The sequence below is a fragment of the Pleurodeles waltl genome, chromosome 2_2, assembly GCF_031143425.1.
Source record: "Pleurodeles waltl isolate 20211129_DDA chromosome 2_2, aPleWal1.hap1.20221129, whole genome shotgun sequence".
Classification (NCBI taxonomy): domain Eukaryota; kingdom Metazoa; phylum Chordata; class Amphibia; order Caudata; family Salamandridae; genus Pleurodeles; species Pleurodeles waltl.
Genome location: NC_090439.1, coordinates 163615418 through 163633998, shown reverse-complemented (window position 1 = coordinate 163633998; position 18581 = coordinate 163615418). Strand labels below are relative to the sequence as shown.

General features: G+C 48.1%; 1 protein-coding gene across 2 annotated transcripts in view; it reads right to left on the bottom strand.

Moving 5' to 3' along the window:
* The window catches only part of FRRS1L (ferric chelate reductase 1 like), a 190274-nt gene that overhangs the window by 132886 nt on the left and 38807 nt on the right, over positions 1–18581 (bottom strand). The gene's annotated exons all lie outside the window — the stretch shown is intronic.

Here is an 18581-nt window from a genome sequence, read left to right as displayed (position 1 = left end):
ATCAGGAGACGGATTTTGAAAAACAATGGGCAAATAAAGAGGCTGAACGCCTAAGAGGTAGAAACTGAATCAAGGACTGAGCTGTATAATTATTGTGAGGAAGGAAATATTGTATAAGAAGCTAGACCAGTATTGAGATGAATAGGAGAACAACAGACACTGCAACTAAGGCATGCTAACACAAATCTGTCATAGACAAACCAATAAGAGACTGTTACATTTGCAGATAAAAATACATGTGTACAGTAACCTCAACAAGAGAGGATATGTACTGTGGTAACTGGTGACTTTTAAAATTGGTGGGGCTTAATAAATCGATTCCATCGTTCAAAAAGTGGCAAAGACCAATAGACACAAGAGTGGTTGGGGGGCAGAAGTGGGTTGTTCTAGAACATTTTGGTAAAGAATTTGTATAGAAATCTAAAGCTTGAGAAGGCATTTCGGATCATGTAAGCTTACAGTTTGACATGCGGGAAGGCAAATTATCAGCACTATATTAACACACAATAAAATAAGGGATTGAATGCATTTATCTTTATACAATAATTCACCAAATCCTCAGTGCTATGTACTACTTTATACATATTACTAAACGGATCCAGGTGTACATTACAAAAGTGTGTGAGTGAGTAACAGGCCTTTGTGGAAAAAGGCATTTTTATCAACAGAAAAGTCTAGCTTACACCCACTATGCAGCGTAATGCAACTGTTGACATAAGCAAGCCGATTCAAAGCGCCACAGCCGTCATGAGCATGATCGCGGAGACACACAAAAAGAAAAAGAAGTTTGCACAGTCAAACATATTCTCTATCATGCAATTATCCATGTAAGAGGGTCAGTCTGCAAGGCGATAACAAAACGTCCCCATTGAGGGTCAATCGTAAAGCATTTACAAATGATTACAAAAGATTTTTGAAAGGCAAGCCTACGAATGAGTGAAAGTGCTGGGCGTGAGGTGGGTGTGGTTAAAAGCCCACATGACTTACAACAGGTCAAACGCTTGCCCGCCCGACTAAAAATGAGTAGGTGCCCAAACTAAACCTGTTACTCATATCCTTGTATTATTAAAGTCTAACAAGATCACACAGCTGGGTGAGAGCTCCAAGTACAGGTGGATGACTGAAAGGAGTGTTGAAGCAGATATGCTAATTAAGAAAATTATTAATGATTTATATGTTATTAGTAATGAGAAAATGTGTAGAGAAATTAATCGTAGAAAAATAATGTGCACGTTTGAAAATGTGCCCTCGGGGTATGATCACCATGTGTACAAAAATGACTAATGAAATAATGAAAATATATGAGATTGATGTAATAATATGTCATAATGAGATGTATAACCTATGTTTTACATTAATTTGTAGTATTAGGTTAGCTGGACTAAAGGCCTAGTTCCACTGGGCCTCGCACATTCGAAACATGAAAAACTGAACGTCTTGCAAAGGACTGGAAACTGCTGCATACAACCTTAACGCGATAGAAGTTCAAGTTACTTAGCTAGAATTTTCTGCAATGTACCAGCGGACAGGAGATGATGAAGACAATTTGCTACAATTATGTGATGAGTAGGCTAAATGTACTTTCCCAGGACTTGAACAATAGAGGCACTGACTGAAGAGCCATTTGCAACAATTTTGATACATGACGAGCCGGATGATGAGGGCATCGCATGAACAACCAATCCGCATTTTGTGACTCAGGACATATGAAAATTAGTAGATTTGATAAACAAAAACTATAGGTTAAAGTCATATCTGCTGACTGACTGACCAATTAGCAATTAGGGGGATGGACTGGAAGACCCTAATAAAAGGTCATGAAAAGGGGTGAGAAATCAAAGTTGCGGGGAGAAAATTGATGACGTCAGGAGACGCTGTCCGAGGTGCTGATATTGGGCTTATGGTCTGTGAGCCAGATTCCTTATTTTGACAAATTGATGACCTGAGGACGAAGACTGACTTGTTGCTGATCCATCCTGGATAGGTAGCTATAAAATGTGAATGACGATTTTATGCCTTTTCTTTTAGGTACCAACTGCGCTGATTACAGATTTCCTCATCTAGGTAGATTTTTCCAAATTTATGTTTTCTCCAAATTGTTTTCGCATGAAGACCCACATGCTAATGCTAATCTTAGTTAGGAAGGCTGTTGAGGGTGACGTTGAGAGTGACAATTGACTGATGAACTTGATTGCTGAACTTTATTATCAATGCTAATATTGTAGCTTATGGAATTACCTTTACTTCTTAAGTGATGATGTTTTATTAATGAATTAATAAACTGAATAAAGTTTTGAACTAACAGATTATTTAGAATTGTAAGCAATAGGGAAATAAATATTGTTAACTCCTTACCGAGCTGTGGTTATTCATGAGTAGGTGGTTTTAAGGTGATTTCCTAAAAATGTTTCATGATTATTGATGTTGTTTATTGGTTCAATGGTCATTGCATGACTTGGATACGTCATGCGATTCAAAAGGTTTATCGACCTATAGGCTTCCCCTTGTAAGTTAACTTACTGAGGACCAGGCGCACTATCAGGAGTCTCATACAGTCAGACTCAATGTGAAAAGAATCAATAATTGCCTAGTGACGCAGATGCAACCTGAGCCACTCCAAAGGTCTTGCAGAAAGTAGCAATCTTTTTCCTGAAGCAATTGTGGGTTTTATTAAAAACACCCGAGCTGGGCACCTTAATTCCAGTGGCGAATAAACACTATCTGTGCCGCGAGCTGGTCTTCAAATGTGATGCCTACAAGCCAGGGACAAGTGGCGAATGCAACAAATAAAAAATTAGCTCTTGCATGCCCACCCAACAAAAGAAGTCTTTGAAACCAAAAAAGGACAGCATGGGTCCTGCCAAGAAAGACTGGATATGGCAGAGAAATCCCAGCTCCAGAAGCCAATGCTGAAACCACATGATACTTGGCGCCAGAACTTCACTTATCACTTCTGAGGCGGCTGTTCCCTCCTACATGGGTATTTATTTGTCTTATGGCACGACATTTTGTAACGGCATCTATGCATTTGTAAATTGCACCCTCTCAGTGAGATGCCTGATTGACATCTAAAGTGTGCCACGCAATACACTGAGAACTATGTTACAACAACGTGACCTTTTAGTTTCCTGAAACACGTCAAAAATGGAAAAAGACACTTGACCACCACAAATGCTTCACTTTTCTGTTCCCACCACAGAAGATATCCTCTTTCAGTCAGACTGAGAGGAGTTAAATTCTAGACTGGATGAGTAGCCATCAACAGAATCACTCTTCCACTGAACCTTTGCTTTGATTCTGCCACAGCATAATTTGTGGTCTGGAGGGGTCTAGTGGGTTAATGTCGGCACATGCTCACTGAAAGCTGTCATGCGACAGAAGTAAAAACCAAGCATTTGCGATGCAATGTTTCTAGTGTTTGCTCAAGTTAGAGCTATGAGCATTGTAAATTACTAACTGGACTTTTCTTGCCACACAAACTGAAACTAAAAAGAAAAACAGTTGACATAAGCGAGCCAATTCAAAGCGCCATAGGCACCATGAGCGTGAGTGTGAAGGAGAGACACAAAAGGAAAAAGAAGTTTGCTTGAAGTCAAAGTTATCGCAAAAGTGCAATTATCCATGTAACAGGGTTGATGGCCAAGGCGGTAACAAAACTGCCCCAAAGAGGGACAAACCTAAAGCATTTACCAATGACAACAAAGGATTTTTGAAATGCAAGCCCATTAATGATTGATAGTGATGGGCGTGTGCGGTGGGGGTGGTTAAATGCCCAGATACATACCAACACATCGGAAAAGCAGCACTTGTGCGCTGCTATGCTCAACCTAAAAAGGGTATTGACTCTGCACTCACTAGGCAAGGAAGTGTAAAGATATGTCAGTTACATGCCATCTGCACAGTGATGCATAATTTACATTTCAGTTGACACTTTACTTGCCAGTATTATTTCAAATTCTTTGGATTACTTTTGTCTGTTCATGATATTGAAGCAATGCATTTTGTTCCACGTGTTGTTGGAGGCCTTTTGTTTTATATCCACATGATGGTAACTAGTGCTACGCACTGTGGAATTAGAAGTGCCCTGCTATGAAGAAATCAGACCAAGGCCTCCTAGGAGCAGTTTGTCCATGCTAGTTTACACTAAGTTCACTAAGGGGCATATTTATACTCCGTTTGCGCCAAATTTGCGTCGTTTTTTTAGACGCAAATTCGGCGCAAAACTAACGCCATATTTATACTTTGGCGTTAGACGCGTCTAGCGCCAAAGTAGGAGGAAAGAGCGTCATTTTTTTGCGTGAACACCTTCCTTGCGTTAATGAGATGCAAGGTAGGCGTTCCCGTCCAAAAAACTGACTGCGACGCTAATGCGTCGTATTTATACTCCCGGGCAAAAATCACGCCCGGGAGTGGGCGGGCCAAAAAAAACCGCATTTGCGCCTCTTTTTAACGCCTGGGTCAGGGCAGGCGTTAAGGGACCTGTGGGCTCAAAATGAGCCCACAGCTGCCCTCCCATGCCCCCAGGGACCCCCCCTGCCACCCTTGCCCACCCCAGGAGGACACCCAAGGATGGAGGGACCCATCCCAGGGACATTCAGGTAAGTTCAGGTAAGTATATATATATTTTTTTTAATATATTTTTTTTGGCATAGGGGGGCCTGATTTGTGCCCCCCTACATGCCACAATGCCCAATGACCATGCCCAGGGGACATAAGTCCCCTGGGCATGGCCATTGGGCAAGGGGGCATGACTCCTGTCTTTACTAAGACAGGAGTCATGTAAATGGCGTCTGGGCGTCGTTAAAAATGGCGCAAATCGGGTGGAGGTGATTTTTTTGCGTCAACCTGACTTGCACCATTTTTAAGACGCCCTAACGCCATTTTTCCCTACGCCGGCGCTGCCTGGTGTACGTGTTTTTTTTCCACGCACACCAGGCAGCGCCGGTCTGCTTGCGCCGGCTAACGCCATTCAATAAATACGGCGCCCGCATGGCGCTTCAGAATGGCGTTAGCCGGCGCAAAATTTTTTGACGCTAAACTGCGTTAGTGCAGTTTAGCGTCAAAAAGTATAAATACGGGCCTAAGTGAGCTAGTTTACTTAAAGAAAGAATCAGTGGGATTCAAACCATAAGTGCACAAATTATGCTAACCATAAACAATAATATTTCCTTGTGCCTCTAGTTGATTTGATGTCAGTTATATTTTGATGGTTTGGGCGTTCACTGGTAGGAGTAAAACAAGGGTCACTTGTGTCATTGATGTTCGTGGCCTTGAGTTAATACTGGCCGGTGCTGGCAGGTCTTACTGATCTGCAGCATGAGACAGCTGTCTGACACAGTCTAGACATGCCAGTCTTTATTAATGCAAGCCCTGGGGAGGTCCCATATGGTGTTCAGTGATTCAATTTACACTTGATTTTACTGCAATAAAGATATATGAGGTTGTCTTTAACTTATTGCCCCTACTTGACAGCATATCAATTAATTAACTCACGCCTACTTTGTGTCCAAAAGGTAAGGTAAACTTTTGGTTGTTAGGTCGATGTGTTGGTATGTTTCTGGGCTTTTAACCACGCCCACCACAAATCAAATCAAATCAAATCATTAACATTTATAAAGCGCGCTACTCACCCGTGCGGGTCTCAAGGCGCTAGGGGGGAAAGGGGGGGTTATCGCTGCTCGAACAGCCAAGTCTTTAGGAGTCTCCGGAAAGCGGAGTGGTCCTGGGTGGTCCTGAGGCTGGTGGGGAGGGAGTTCCAGGTCTTGGCCGCCAGGAAGGAGAAAGATCTCCCACCCGCCGTGGAGCGGCGGGTGCGAGGGACGGCAGCAAGTGCGAGGCCAGCGGAGCGGAGGGGGCGGGTGGGGACGTAGAAGCTGAGGCGTCTGTTGAGGTATTCCGGTCCCTTGTTGTGGAGGGCTTTGTGTGCGTGGGTGAGAAGACGGAAGGTGATCCTTTTGCTGACTGGGAGCCAATGCAGGTGTCTCAGGTGTGCGGAGATGTGGCTGTTGCGGGGTACGTCGAGGATGAGGCGGGCCGAGGCGTTTTGGATGCGTTGCAGGCGGTTTTGGAGTTTGGCGGTGGTCCCGGCGTAGAGGGTGTTGCCGTAGTCCAGGCGACTCGTGACAAGGGCGTGGGTCACGGTTTTTCTGGTGTCGGCGGGGATCCAGCGGAAGATCTTGCGGAGCATGCGGAGAGTGAGGAAGCAGGCGGAGGACACGGCGTTGACTTGCTTGGTCATGGTGAGAAGAGGGTCCAAGATGAAGCCGAGGTTGCGGGCGTGGTCTGCGGGGGTCGGTGCGGTGCCGAGGGCCGTGGGCCACCAGGAGTCGTCCCAGGCGGACGGGGTGTTGCCGAGGATGAGGACTTCCGTTTTTTCAGAGTTCAGCTTTAGGCGGCTGAGCCTCATCCAATCTGCGACGTCCTTCATACCCTCTTGTAGGTTGGTCTTGGCGCTGGCGGGGTCCTTGGTGAGGGAGAGTACAAGTTGGGTGTCGTCGGCGTAGGAGGTGATGATGATGTCCTGCTTGCGTACGATGTCGGCGAGGGGGCTCATGTAGACATTGAAGAGTGTCGGGCTGAGCGATGAGCCTTGAGGTACGCCGCAGATGATCTTGGTGGGTTCTGAGCGAAACGGAGGGAGGTAAACTCTTTGGGAGCGGTTAGCGAGGAAGGAGGCGATCCAGTCCAGGGCCTGGCCTTGGATCCCGGTGGAGCGTAGGCGGGTGATTAGGGTGCGGTGACAGACGGTGTCAAAGGCAGCCGAGAGGTCGAGGAGAATGAGGGCGACTGTTTCACCGTTGTCCATCAGGGTTCTGATGTCGTCTGTGACTGAGATGAGGGCGGTTTCCGTGCTGTGGTTGGTTCGGAATCCGGTTTGTGAAGGGTCGAGCAGGTTGTTGTCTTCCAGGAAGGTGGTCAGCTGTTTGTTGACGGTCTTTTCTATTACCTTGGCTGGGAAAGGTAGAAGAGAGATGGGGCGGAAGTTTTTCAGGTCGCTTGGGTCAGCCGTAGGTTTCTTTAGTAGGGCGTTGACTTCAGCGTGCTTCCAGCATTCGGGGAAGGTAGCAGAAGAAAAAGAAGAGTTGATGACGGTCTGGAGGTGCGGGGCGATGATGTCGTCGGCTTTGTTAAAGATGAAGTGCGGGCAGGGGTCCGAAGGGGCGCCGGAGTGGATAGAGTTCATGATGGATTTGGTTTCTTCCGTGTTGATGTGGGTCCAGTTGTTGAGGGTGATGTCCGGGGAAGCGGGTTCAGTGGTGTATGGTTGGGTCTGGTGTCCGAAGCTGTCGTGGAGGTCGCTGATCTTGCGATGGAAGAAAGTGGCGAGGGATTCGCACAAATCCTGTGAGGGCGTGACGGCGTTGGCGCTGGCGCTGGGGTTGGAGAACTCTTTGACGATGCTGAAGAGTTCTCTGCTGTTGTGGCTGTTTTTGTCTAGTCTGTCGGTGAAAAAGTTCCTTTTGGCAGTGCGGATCAGGTGGTGGTGTTCGCGTGTAGCGTTCTTGAGGGCGGTCATGTTGTCAGCGGTGTGGTCCTTGCGCCAGGCCTTCTCAAGGGCACGACAAGTTTTCTTTGATTCTTTGAGGGTGTCAGAGAACCAGAGAGGTTTTTTGGTGTTGGTCTGTCGATGCGTGCGTTTGAGGGGAGCAAGGTTGTCAGCGCAGTTGGAGATCCAGTTTGTGAGGTTGAGAGCTGCGTCGTTGGGGTCGGTGGTGAGGGTGGGTTGGTTGGCGGCGAGAGCGGAGAAGAGTTGCTCTTCAGGGATCTTGTTCCACTGTCGACGAGGGATGGGTTGAGTGCGGAGGTGGGAGGTCTCGCGTCGGAATGTGAAGTGGACGCAGCTGTGGTCGGTCCAGTGTAGGGCAGAGGTGTGGCTGAAGAAGACGTGTTTGCTGGCGGAGAAGATAGGGTCGAGCGTGTGTCCGGCGATGTGGGTGGCGGTGTTCACCAGTTGTTTGAGGCCGAGGTTGGCGAGGTTGTCGAGCAGGGTGGTGGTGTTGGGGTCGTTGTTTTGTTCCAGATGGAAGTTGAGGTCGCCTAGGAGGATGTAGTCCGGTGAGGCGAGGGCGTGCGGGGAGATGAAGTCGGCGATGGCGTCGCTGAAAGAGGCGCGAGGTCCGGGAGGACGGTAGACGAGGGATCCTCTGAGGGTGGTCCTTGGGTCGGTGCGAATCTGAAAATGCAGGTGTTCAGCGGCGAGGGGGGGGTCTTCGGTGGAGGTGGTGACGCTGATGGAGTCTTTGAAGATGATGGCAACACCTCCTCCTACTTGGTTGGTGCGGTCTTTTCTGGAGATCTTGTAGCCTTCGGGGATGGCGGGGTAGCGATGTCTGGAGCAGAGGAGGCGTTCATCCATGTCTCCGTGATGAAGGCGACGTCCGGGGCTGTGGAGTCCAGGAGGTCCCAAAGTTCAACGGCGTGCTTGTGGACGGAACGAGCGTTGACCAGGATGCACTTGAGGTGGTTGATGGCGCGTGGGCTTGTGGTCGTGGTAGTTGCGTGGTGGAAGATGCGTTTGCAGGAGTTGCAGGCGAAGGGTCCATGGGTGCGTTTGGGGTGAGCTAGGAAGCAGGTTTTGGAGCGCCCTGGGTTGAGGGCGTGGAGGGTGGTGGGGTCGTAGCGGATCAGCGGGGCTTGGGGGAGCTGGGGACCAGGGGTCGTGGCGCTGGGCGCGGGCCAGGCGCGGACGGGCGCAGACGGGCTTGCCTCTGGCGCGCCTCCGGCGCGCCAGCGGCGTGCCCGCTGCGCGCGCCCGCTGCGCAGTCGCGCAGCGGCCGCCATAAGAGGTAGGAGGGGGGGGGAGGGGTCAGCTGGGGGCGAATGGGAGCTGGGGGGCGGGGGCGTGCAGGAGGTCGCGGCGGGAAAGCGCGAGGGAGGGGGGGGGACAGGTAGAGTGAGAGGAGCTGGGGGAGGGGGTTTAGGGTGGAGGAGGGTGAGTGTTAGGAGGTTTGGAGATTAGGGAGAGAGATAGGAGTAGGGTTGTGAAGATAGGGGAGGGGGGGTTGTAGAGGTGGGTGAGGGAGAGAGGTAGAGTGAGAGGATAGGGAGATAGGTAGTAGAGGGGGTGGCGGGAGGGGGGGAGAGATAGAGAAATAGATAGAGAAAATAGATAGAGAAGTCGATAGATAGGGAAATAGATAGATAGACAGATAGGTAGGTAGGAGGAGGTGGAGAGTGGGGGAGTTAGATAGTGAGATAGGGAGCTAGAGAGATAGGAAGATAGGAGGAGTGAGGGAGGTAGATAGCGAACGGGTTAGCTAGGGGTGAGAGAGGGGGAGGCGAGTGAGGGAGGGGGATGAGGAAGGAGCAGGAGGGCAGGCTCGGGGGAAGAAGACGGAGGAGGTAGAAGAGCCGAAGACAGGAGAACAGAAGACAGAAGAACAGAAGACAGAAGAACAGAAGACAGAAGAACAGAAGACCGGAAGAGCAGAAGACAGAAGAACAGAAGAACAGAGAAGAACAGAGAAGAACAGAGAAGAACACAGAAGAACACAGAAGAACAGAGAAGAACAGAGAAGAACACAGAAGAACACAGAAGAACACAGAAGAACAGAGAAGAACACAGAAGAACAGAGAAGAACAGAGAAGAACAGAGAAGAACACAGAAGAACACAGAAGAACACAGAAGAACACAGAAGAACCGAGAAGAAGAACACAGAAGCACAGAGAAGAACAGAGAAGAAGAACACAGAAGACCGGAAGAACACAGAAGAACAGAAGGGAAGAACAGAAGAACAGAAGGGAAGAACAGAAGAACACAGAAGAAGATTGCAGAGGGGGAGCGAGGAGGAAGAGACAGAGAGGAGGAAAAGAAGCAGGAGCAGGAGAGAAGGTGAGTGGCGCGGGGCAGGGCGAGGGGCTGGGAGGAGGGGGGTACTTACAGTTAGGTGGGTCTCAGGAACACAGGAACTCGGGAACTTGGAGGAGCTGCAGCGGCAGGGGGAGCGACCTACCCTTGGGTCAAGGGTCGCTACCACTGTCGCGCAGCGGCCGCCATAAGAGGTAGGAGGGGGGGGGAGGGGTCAGCTGGGGGCGAATGGGAGCTGGGGGGCGGGGGCGTGCAGGAGGTCGCGGCGGGAAAGCGCGAGGGAGGGGGGGGGACAGGTAGAGTGAGAGGAGCTGGGGGAGGGGGTTTAGGGTGGAGGAGGGTGAGTGTTAGGAGGTTTGGAGATTAGGGAGAGAGATAGGAGTAGGGTTGTGAAGATAGGGGAGGGGGGGTTGTAGAGGTGGGTGAGGGAGAGAGGTAGAGTGAGAGGATAGGGAGATAGGTAGTAGAGGGGGTGGCGGGAGGGGGGGAGAGATAGAGAAATAGATAGAGAAAATAGATAGAGAAGTCGATAGATAGGGAAATAGATAGATAGACAGATAGGTAGGTAGGAGGAGGTGGAGAGTGGGGGAGTTAGATAGTGAGATAGGGAGCTAGAGAGATAGGAAGATAGGAGGAGTGAGGGAGGTAGATAGCGAACGGGTTAGCTAGGGGTGAGAGAGGGGGAGGCGAGTGAGGGAGGGGGATGAGGAAGGAGCAGGAGGGCAGGCTCGGGGGAAGAAGACGGAGGAGGTAGAAGAGCCGAAGACAGGAGAACAGAAGACAGAAGAACAGAAGACAGAAGAACAGAAGACAGAAGAACAGAAGACCGGAAGAGCAGAAGACAGAAGAACAGAAGAACAGAGAAGAACAGAGAAGAACAGAGAAGAACAGAGAAGAACACAGAAGAACACAGAAGAACACAGAAGAACCGAGAAGAAGAACACAGAAGCACAGAGAAGAACAGAGAAGAAGAACACAGAAGACCGGAAGAACACAGAAGAACAGAAGGGAAGAACAGAAGAACAGAAGGGAAGAACAGAAGAACACAGAAGAAGATTGCAGAGGGGGAGCGAGGAGGAAGAGACAGAGAGGAGGAAAAGAAGCAGGAGCAGGAGAGAAGGTGAGTGGCGCGGGGCAGGGCGAGGGGCTGGGAGGAGGGGGGTACTTACAGTTAGGTGGGTCTCAGGAACACAGGAACTCGGGAACTTGGAGGAGCTGCAGCGGCAGGGGGAGCGACCTACCCTTGGGTCAAGGGTCGCTACCACTGTCGCGCAGCGGCCGCCATAAGAGGTAGGAGGGGGGGGGAGGGGTCAGCTGGGGGCGAATGGGAGCTGGGGGGCGGGGGCGTGCAGGAGGTCGCGGCGGGAAAGCGCGAGGGAGGGGGGGGGACAGGTAGAGTGAGAGGAGCTGGGGGAGGGGGTTTAGGGTGGAGGAGGGTGAGTGTTAGGAGGTTTGGAGATTAGGGAGAGAGATAGGAGTAGGGTTGTGAAGATAGGGGAGGGGGGGTTGTAGAGGTGGGTGAGGGAGAGAGGTAGAGTGAGAGGATAGGGAGATAGGTAGTAGAGGGGGTGGCGGGAGGGGGGGAGAGATAGAGAAATAGATAGAGAAAATAGATAGAGAAGTCGATAGATAGGGAAATAGATAGATAGACAGATAGGTAGGTAGGAGGAGGTGGAGAGTGGGGGAGTTAGATAGTGAGATAGGGAGCTAGAGAGATAGGAAGATAGGAGGAGTGAGGGAGGTAGATAGCGAACGGGTTAGCTAGGGGTGAGAGAGGGGGAGGCGAGTGAGGGAGGGGGATGAGGAAGGAGCAGGAGGGCAGGCTCGGGGGAAGAAGACGGAGGAGGTAGAAGAGCCGAAGACAGGAGAACAGAAGACAGAAGAACAGAAGACAGAAGAACAGAAGACAGAAGAACAGAAGACAGAAGAACAGAAGACCGGAAGAGCAGAAGACAGAAGAACAGAAGAACAGAGAAGAACAGAGAAGAACACAGAAGAACACAGAAGAACAGAGAAGAACAGAGAAGAACACAGAAGAACACAGAAGAACACAGAAGAACACAGAAGAACCGAGAAGAAGAACACAGAAGCACAGAGAAGAACAGAGAAGAAGAACACAGAAGACCGGAAGAACACAGAAGAACAGAAGGGAAGAACAGAAGAACAGAAGGGAAGAACAGAAGAACACAGAAGAAGATTGCAGAGGGGGAGCGAGGAGGAAGAGACAGAGAGGAGGAAAAGAAGCAGGAGCAGGAGAGAAGGTGAGTGGCGCGGGGCAGGGCGAGGGGCTGGGAGGAGGGGGGTACTTACAGTTAGGTGGGTCTCAGGAACACAGGAACTCGGGAACTTGGAGGAGCTGCAGCGGCAGGGGGAGCGACCTACCCTTGGGTCAAGGGTCGCTACCACTGTCGCGCAGCGGCCGCCATAAGAGGTAGGAGGGGGGGGGAGGGGTCAGCTGGGGGCGAATGGGAGCTGGGGGGCGGGGCGTGCAGGAGGTCGCGGCGGGAAAGCGCGAGGGAGGGGGGGGGACAGGTAGAGTGAGAGGAGCTGGGGGAGGGGGTTTAGGGTGGAGGAGGGTGAGTGTTAGGAGGTTTGGAGATTAGGGAGAGAGATAGGAGTAGGGTTGTGAAGATAGGGGAGGGGGGGTTGTAGAGGTGGGTGAGGGAGAGAGGTAGAGTGAGAGGATAGGGAGATAGGTAGTAGAGGGGGTGGCGGGAGGGGGGGAGAGATAGAGAAATAGATAGAGAAAATAGATAGAGAAGTCGATAGATAGGGAAATAGATAGATAGACAGATAGGTAGGTAGGAGGAGGTGGAGAGTGGGGGAGTTAGATAGTGAGATAGGGAGCTAGAGAGATAGGAAGATAGGAGGAGTGAGGGAGGTAGATAGCGAACGGGTTAGCTAGGGGTGAGAGAGGGGGAGGCGAGTGAGGGAGGGGGATGAGGAAGGAGCAGGAGGGCAGGCTCGGGGGAAGACACAAGACCACAGGCCTATTACTATCACTCGTTCATGGACTTGCCCTTCAAAAATCCTTTATTTTTGTTTGTAAATGCTGTATGTTTGTCCCTCCTTGGGGCGGTTTAGTTACCGCCATGGACATCGCTCCTGTTACGTGGCTAATTGCACTTTTGCCGATACGTTTAACTGTGGGAGAACTTCTTTTTCCTTTTGTGTGCTGCTTCACACTGATGCGGTGGCGCTTTGAATCGGCTCGCTTATGTGAAACTGTTTTACTTTTTATTTTCAATTAATGTGGCAAGAAAAGTCCGGTTAGGAGTTTACATTGCTAATAGCTCTAACTCGAGCAAATGCGAGACCCACTGCATTCCAAATGCTTGTTTTTTGTTTCTGTAGTTTTATATAGCTCAAGTTCGACCCAAAGGTACTGAAGTGCTTTCCATGAGCAGTGCACCAGTTACATGACCTACTTTGAAGTAAGAGGAATGAAATGCACCTTCACTTTTGTAATATTTGAATGTATTTTATGACGCTTCATTTAGGCCCTCTTCCCAGTTAGTTAAACAACACACACACACGCCTGTTTGCGCGTCTGACATTAATAAGTAAACTTACAAGGGGACACGAATAGGTCAATTAACCTTTTGACTCGCAATTAAGATGTTCTTACCATAGCTCCAGTACATGCAAATCAATAAGCAATAATCAATACACAATATCAATAATCAACAACAATATCAATAATCAACAACAATCAATAACAGTAATAATCAATAAAGTCAGTAATTGTCACACACCATGACCTTTCAGTCATGAATACCCACATGTTTTAGTAAAAGTCAGAATATTTATTTCCCTATATTAACAGTGCTAAGGTCATGTAGATCAATCTCAAAATCAAACGAAACACATACAGAAACAATACTGGCTCTCCAGAGCGGCAGAAGAAATGTAATCTAATCAAAGCTTGAACTACAACACATTCTAAGGTTACGGTGCACATTAATAACAAAGTCAACTGCGACAAAGTGATTACATACATTCAAATTCAGCAGAGAAATTCATCAAGCATTATTCCCTATGAGCACAAATTAATTAGTGAGGATACTTAACTAACATCAGATTAGCATCAGTATGTTGAGCTTCATACAAATTCCTTTAGTAACTCAAATTTGGAAGAACATCTAACTATGGCTCTATCAACACAGTGCAGTTGGTACCTAGAAAGGAAAAGCAAATATGCATAATAACAGTCTAGTTCATAATACCTATCCTCAGTGTGGATCAGCAAGCTGAGTCAGTCTTCGACCTCAGGACATCAGTCGATCAGCAAGGCTTCAGGATTCATCATCAAAGTTCAGAAAACACATAGGGCCTCATTACAACCCTGGCGGTTGGCGGAGAAGCGGCGGCCTTACTGCCAACAGGCTGGCAGTAAAATGTTTGGAATTATGACGATGGCGGTTACCGCCATCGTCACCCGCCACTTCTCCTATCAGACCGCCAGGGCGGAGACGACCGCTGGGCTGGAGACTTGGGTCTCCAGCCCGGCAGCTGTCACAATACCGCAGGCGGTATCATGACCCGGCTGACCGCCATGGATTTCATGGGGTTAGGAACCACCATGAAATCCATGGCGGTGAGCACTATCAGTGCCAGGGAATTCCTTCCCTGGCACTGATAGGGGTCGCCCCCACCCCCCACCCCCACCCCCATGCCAACCCCCCAAAGCTGGCAGGACCCCCATCCCCACCCCTACCCCCAACATACCATTACAGATTCACACCTGACATGCACGCAGGCACCACCAACACACATACCCGCACACACCAACAAACGTGGCAACAGCCACACACACAGTCATAAACACACACCCACATTCAGATATACATGCACACATCCATTCACACATACATACAGACAGACACGCACACATTTCCAAACACACAACACACCCCGCATGCATACACGCACTCACACACCCCCTCTACATACTCACATGCACACCCCCATGCACGCACACAACACACAACAAGCCCCCCTCCCCTAATGGACTATCAACTTACCTGGTCTGTTTATCCTCTGGGACGGGACAGGATCCATGGATCTCCACCACCAGCATCCCATCAACAGAACACCGCCACGCCGAATCACAGAACGTGATACGGTGGAGGGTGTTCTGTTGATGTGGCGGTGGAGGTGGAGCAACCTCCACTTCCCCGCTGACCGCCAGTATGGCTGCTGGCAGCTCTCCGTCCGGAAAAGGACGGAGGGCTGCCAGCAGTCATGATGCGCCGAGCGGAAAACCGCCTGCACTGGCGGTCTTCACCACGGCGGTCCCTCGGCAGTCTTGTAAAAAGACCGCTGAGGTTGTATTGATCCCCCAAAGTCTTTAAGCAGTAAAGTTAAGCATGTCTCTTGTCAAGATGCACAAGAAAATATTGACCTTTTGGTCTGCAAGGAAATGGGCAATTACCCTGTCTTCTCTCAGTGCAGTATGGTTAAACCAAAACTAGTAAAACTACTTCCCAAATCCCCATTGGTCAGTTAATCAGATGTTCACACATTGTCCAATAAAACTAAAACTCCAAATCTATGAATTCTACCATTACTCCGTTGACATATCCTTGATTGTTTGTCCTGCAATGTCCTCATCATCCGGTTTGTCAAGTAACAATATTTTTGCAACTTCTACTCCAGTCAGTATCTTCAATGTTCTCCTCCTGAGACAGTCAGTCTCACACACATTACACACAAAATGTTACATTAGCAAGAAAAGCATCTTTTAGCAGTCAGTTCTCATGGGAAACAATTCTCAGCCATGAGCACATTTGAACAATGAAAATGGAAAATCACAGTTTAACTTTCTAGGACAGCCAATTATTGAACATTAAGAAATACAGCTTTGACATGGGCCTGGCGAGTAGGCCAAGACCTTTGCTAAGTTAAGGCCTACAATTAATAAAGCTAGGCCATAATACGTAACCCTCAATATGACATATTGCTACATTAGACAAACATATATTTAACATTGAACAGTATTAGAATATTAGTAAGTACACTTTGTGAACATTGATGGCCACTCATCGTAATCCCATTTTCAAATGTGTGCATTATTTTTCCACTTTATTATTTTTCTACACAAACCCATTATTCAGAATACATGAACACTCATTAATAATTTTTATTAATACACCTGCGCTAGCACACCAACACACAATCTCTCACACTGTTACAAACATCAATGCCAATCAGACAACCAGAGGCACTCATTTAGTCTACTGTATGGCAGGCTTGCTTCTCTCAACTGACTGCAACACAGGGCGCGTCATCAAACAGATGCCAGAGATGACAGTGATCTTTTAACCACTGCAAGTCACAGAGCAGTGTGACCCTTGGTGTTGTGCTCTGTTCTGTAGGCAGTTAAAGAGTCTGCCATGTGTCAGAGTAAAAGAGAGCTGAATGGCAGTGATTATGTTCATACACAGCACAGTTATGAGGAACCTCCTGTAAACGTTCTGTGAGAACCCCATGCCACAGATTTAAAAAGAAAACAGCAGGCACATCAATAGTACTCAAAGAACATCCTGTCCATGTACAGGGAGTGTCTACTAGTCAGAGAAAGGATCACAAGATGCTGCACACCTGCATCACAGAAATCTCAAGACTCTATACACACAGTAACTCCACCCAAACTCCTCAGAAATCCAACCAGTACATTAAAACATAATAATAAGAGGATTCCACCACCCATACCCAGCTCACATAGGCCACCCACCCCAACCATGTTTCCACACTTTACCTTCTCCAGCTCTCTATGCTTGTCTTATGATTTGTTGACTCTGCCCTGAGCCAAAGCAGTTAGCATCACAGGGCAGACAAAATCAACAGAACTGAAAGAAAGTCACACACCTCCAAGCTGAAGTAACTGCCCTGGCTTCAGCTCTGTGGGTGAGGGGAGCCCTCGCCCCAGTCTGCAAGTTACCACGACAACTCCAAAAATGAATCTCTAACCTTTTTTGATAAGGAACAGTCAGTATTTTGCTGAGCTGCCTATGTTTTCCAATCTCTTTCCTTCTCACTTTCTATGAATGGTGAGGCACCGCCCTCCACGCCCATGAACACCAGCCACTGCTGGATATGTATGTAAAAACTTTGAGAAGGGGGGTAGTGTGACAGCAATGCACATGTAGGATTTCACTCAGTAGTTGAAATGGAAAGTGCAGGTATTCACTATCTCAGCATACCTGTTTGCTACTGATAAGTGCTGGTACTCTCCCATTAAAAGTGTTGCATCCTTGTTAAGAAGTGCTTGCACTGTCCCTCTCAAATTTAAAGAAGTACAGGCACTCAGTATCTGTGAGTGCATGCTCATTTAAAGCACTTATTTCACAAAATTTATTGTTTGCTCCCTAAACTGGTATTTCCGAGGGAATGATAATAAATTGGAAGGCTCAAAATAATGAATGATTGAACAAATCAGGCTGTTTCATTATTTTTTTCAAATAAATAAGAGGGAGCAACTGCATGCATTGTATTGATTAATGTAAACAATGACACTGGTGGGGCAACCAGTGTTTTGTGAAAACACCTGGCATTGGACTGTCGTAGTTTGGACCCTTGCTTTAGGCAAGACTGCTGGTTAAAGGATGACAGTACTTTTGCTTGTAGGTGACTATGCCTATCGTACAACAAGTCGCAACTGTTGTCCCAACCTTACCGGCTCACTAGCAGAACCTCACCAGAAACACAATAGTAAGAGGTGATTTGTGGCAGCCTTTACGCATGGACTCGAGGATAAGACATCTCAGGGAGTGTCGTGGTTAAACGGAGATTACCCCTTTCTCACAGATATATCATGTCTCATACAAACACAGGCAATGACAAAGATGCAGTAAAGTTTCAATAGTTTTTATTTAACACAACTGCAGTTTGTGATATGTTGCATGGGCTGCAATGATTAGGATAATGAATAATGCAAGAAACAGAATTGTGAAGAAGAGAGTCATTATTGCAAAGACCCCCACCATCTTGCAATGCATAAAAAAGACATATGAGATGTAATATGCCGTAATACCCTAATGTGAGAGGCCTAACCTCCTAGCTAAAGGAGAGCTGGGTTTGCTAAACCTAATCTGCCAATGCCATGTCCATGAGAGGAGCCCCCATCCCTTGTTACCTTGGAATGAGGTTTCTATCTCAGACTCCGTAGGGACACGAAGACTGGGTCAGCGTCAACACGATGTGCAGCATCGATATCAGCGACGGTAGCGATGCCCTCTGGTCAGAATCCCTCTGATAATCTGTCTAAAGTGCAATGTATTTATACAGATCTACCAGGACCCCTGATGTAGGTATGTTCCCAAACAATAGATAACAGACATGCTTGGGACGGCAATTAATATAAACAATCCCTCGAAAGTATAGAGAGGGAAAATCCCTAAGTGTGAACACCTACTGTTTGTTTATCTTTGTTGCTTGATTTTGACACCTTAGCACGGTGGCACTGATAACGCAAAGCATCACAAGTGGCCTAACTATAAACAAGGCAGCCATCTTAGAAGAGTTAAATAATTAAATAGGCTAAGACAGAGCAAGCTAAGTAGGTTAAAAGTCACTAGGTGACAGGGGCACGAGTCTGCAAGCCAGAGGCTAAGCTAACTCCTGTTATCCCATTAAAACAAACTAGGATTCACTACAGGACCAATAGCTTCTAAAGTAATTCCTTCTGCCATAACAGAAATCTCTAATAAGTTGTCACCTTTTTCCTCTTTGCGTACCCACTGAAAATTTTATAACTGACGTGTAAGTGCTT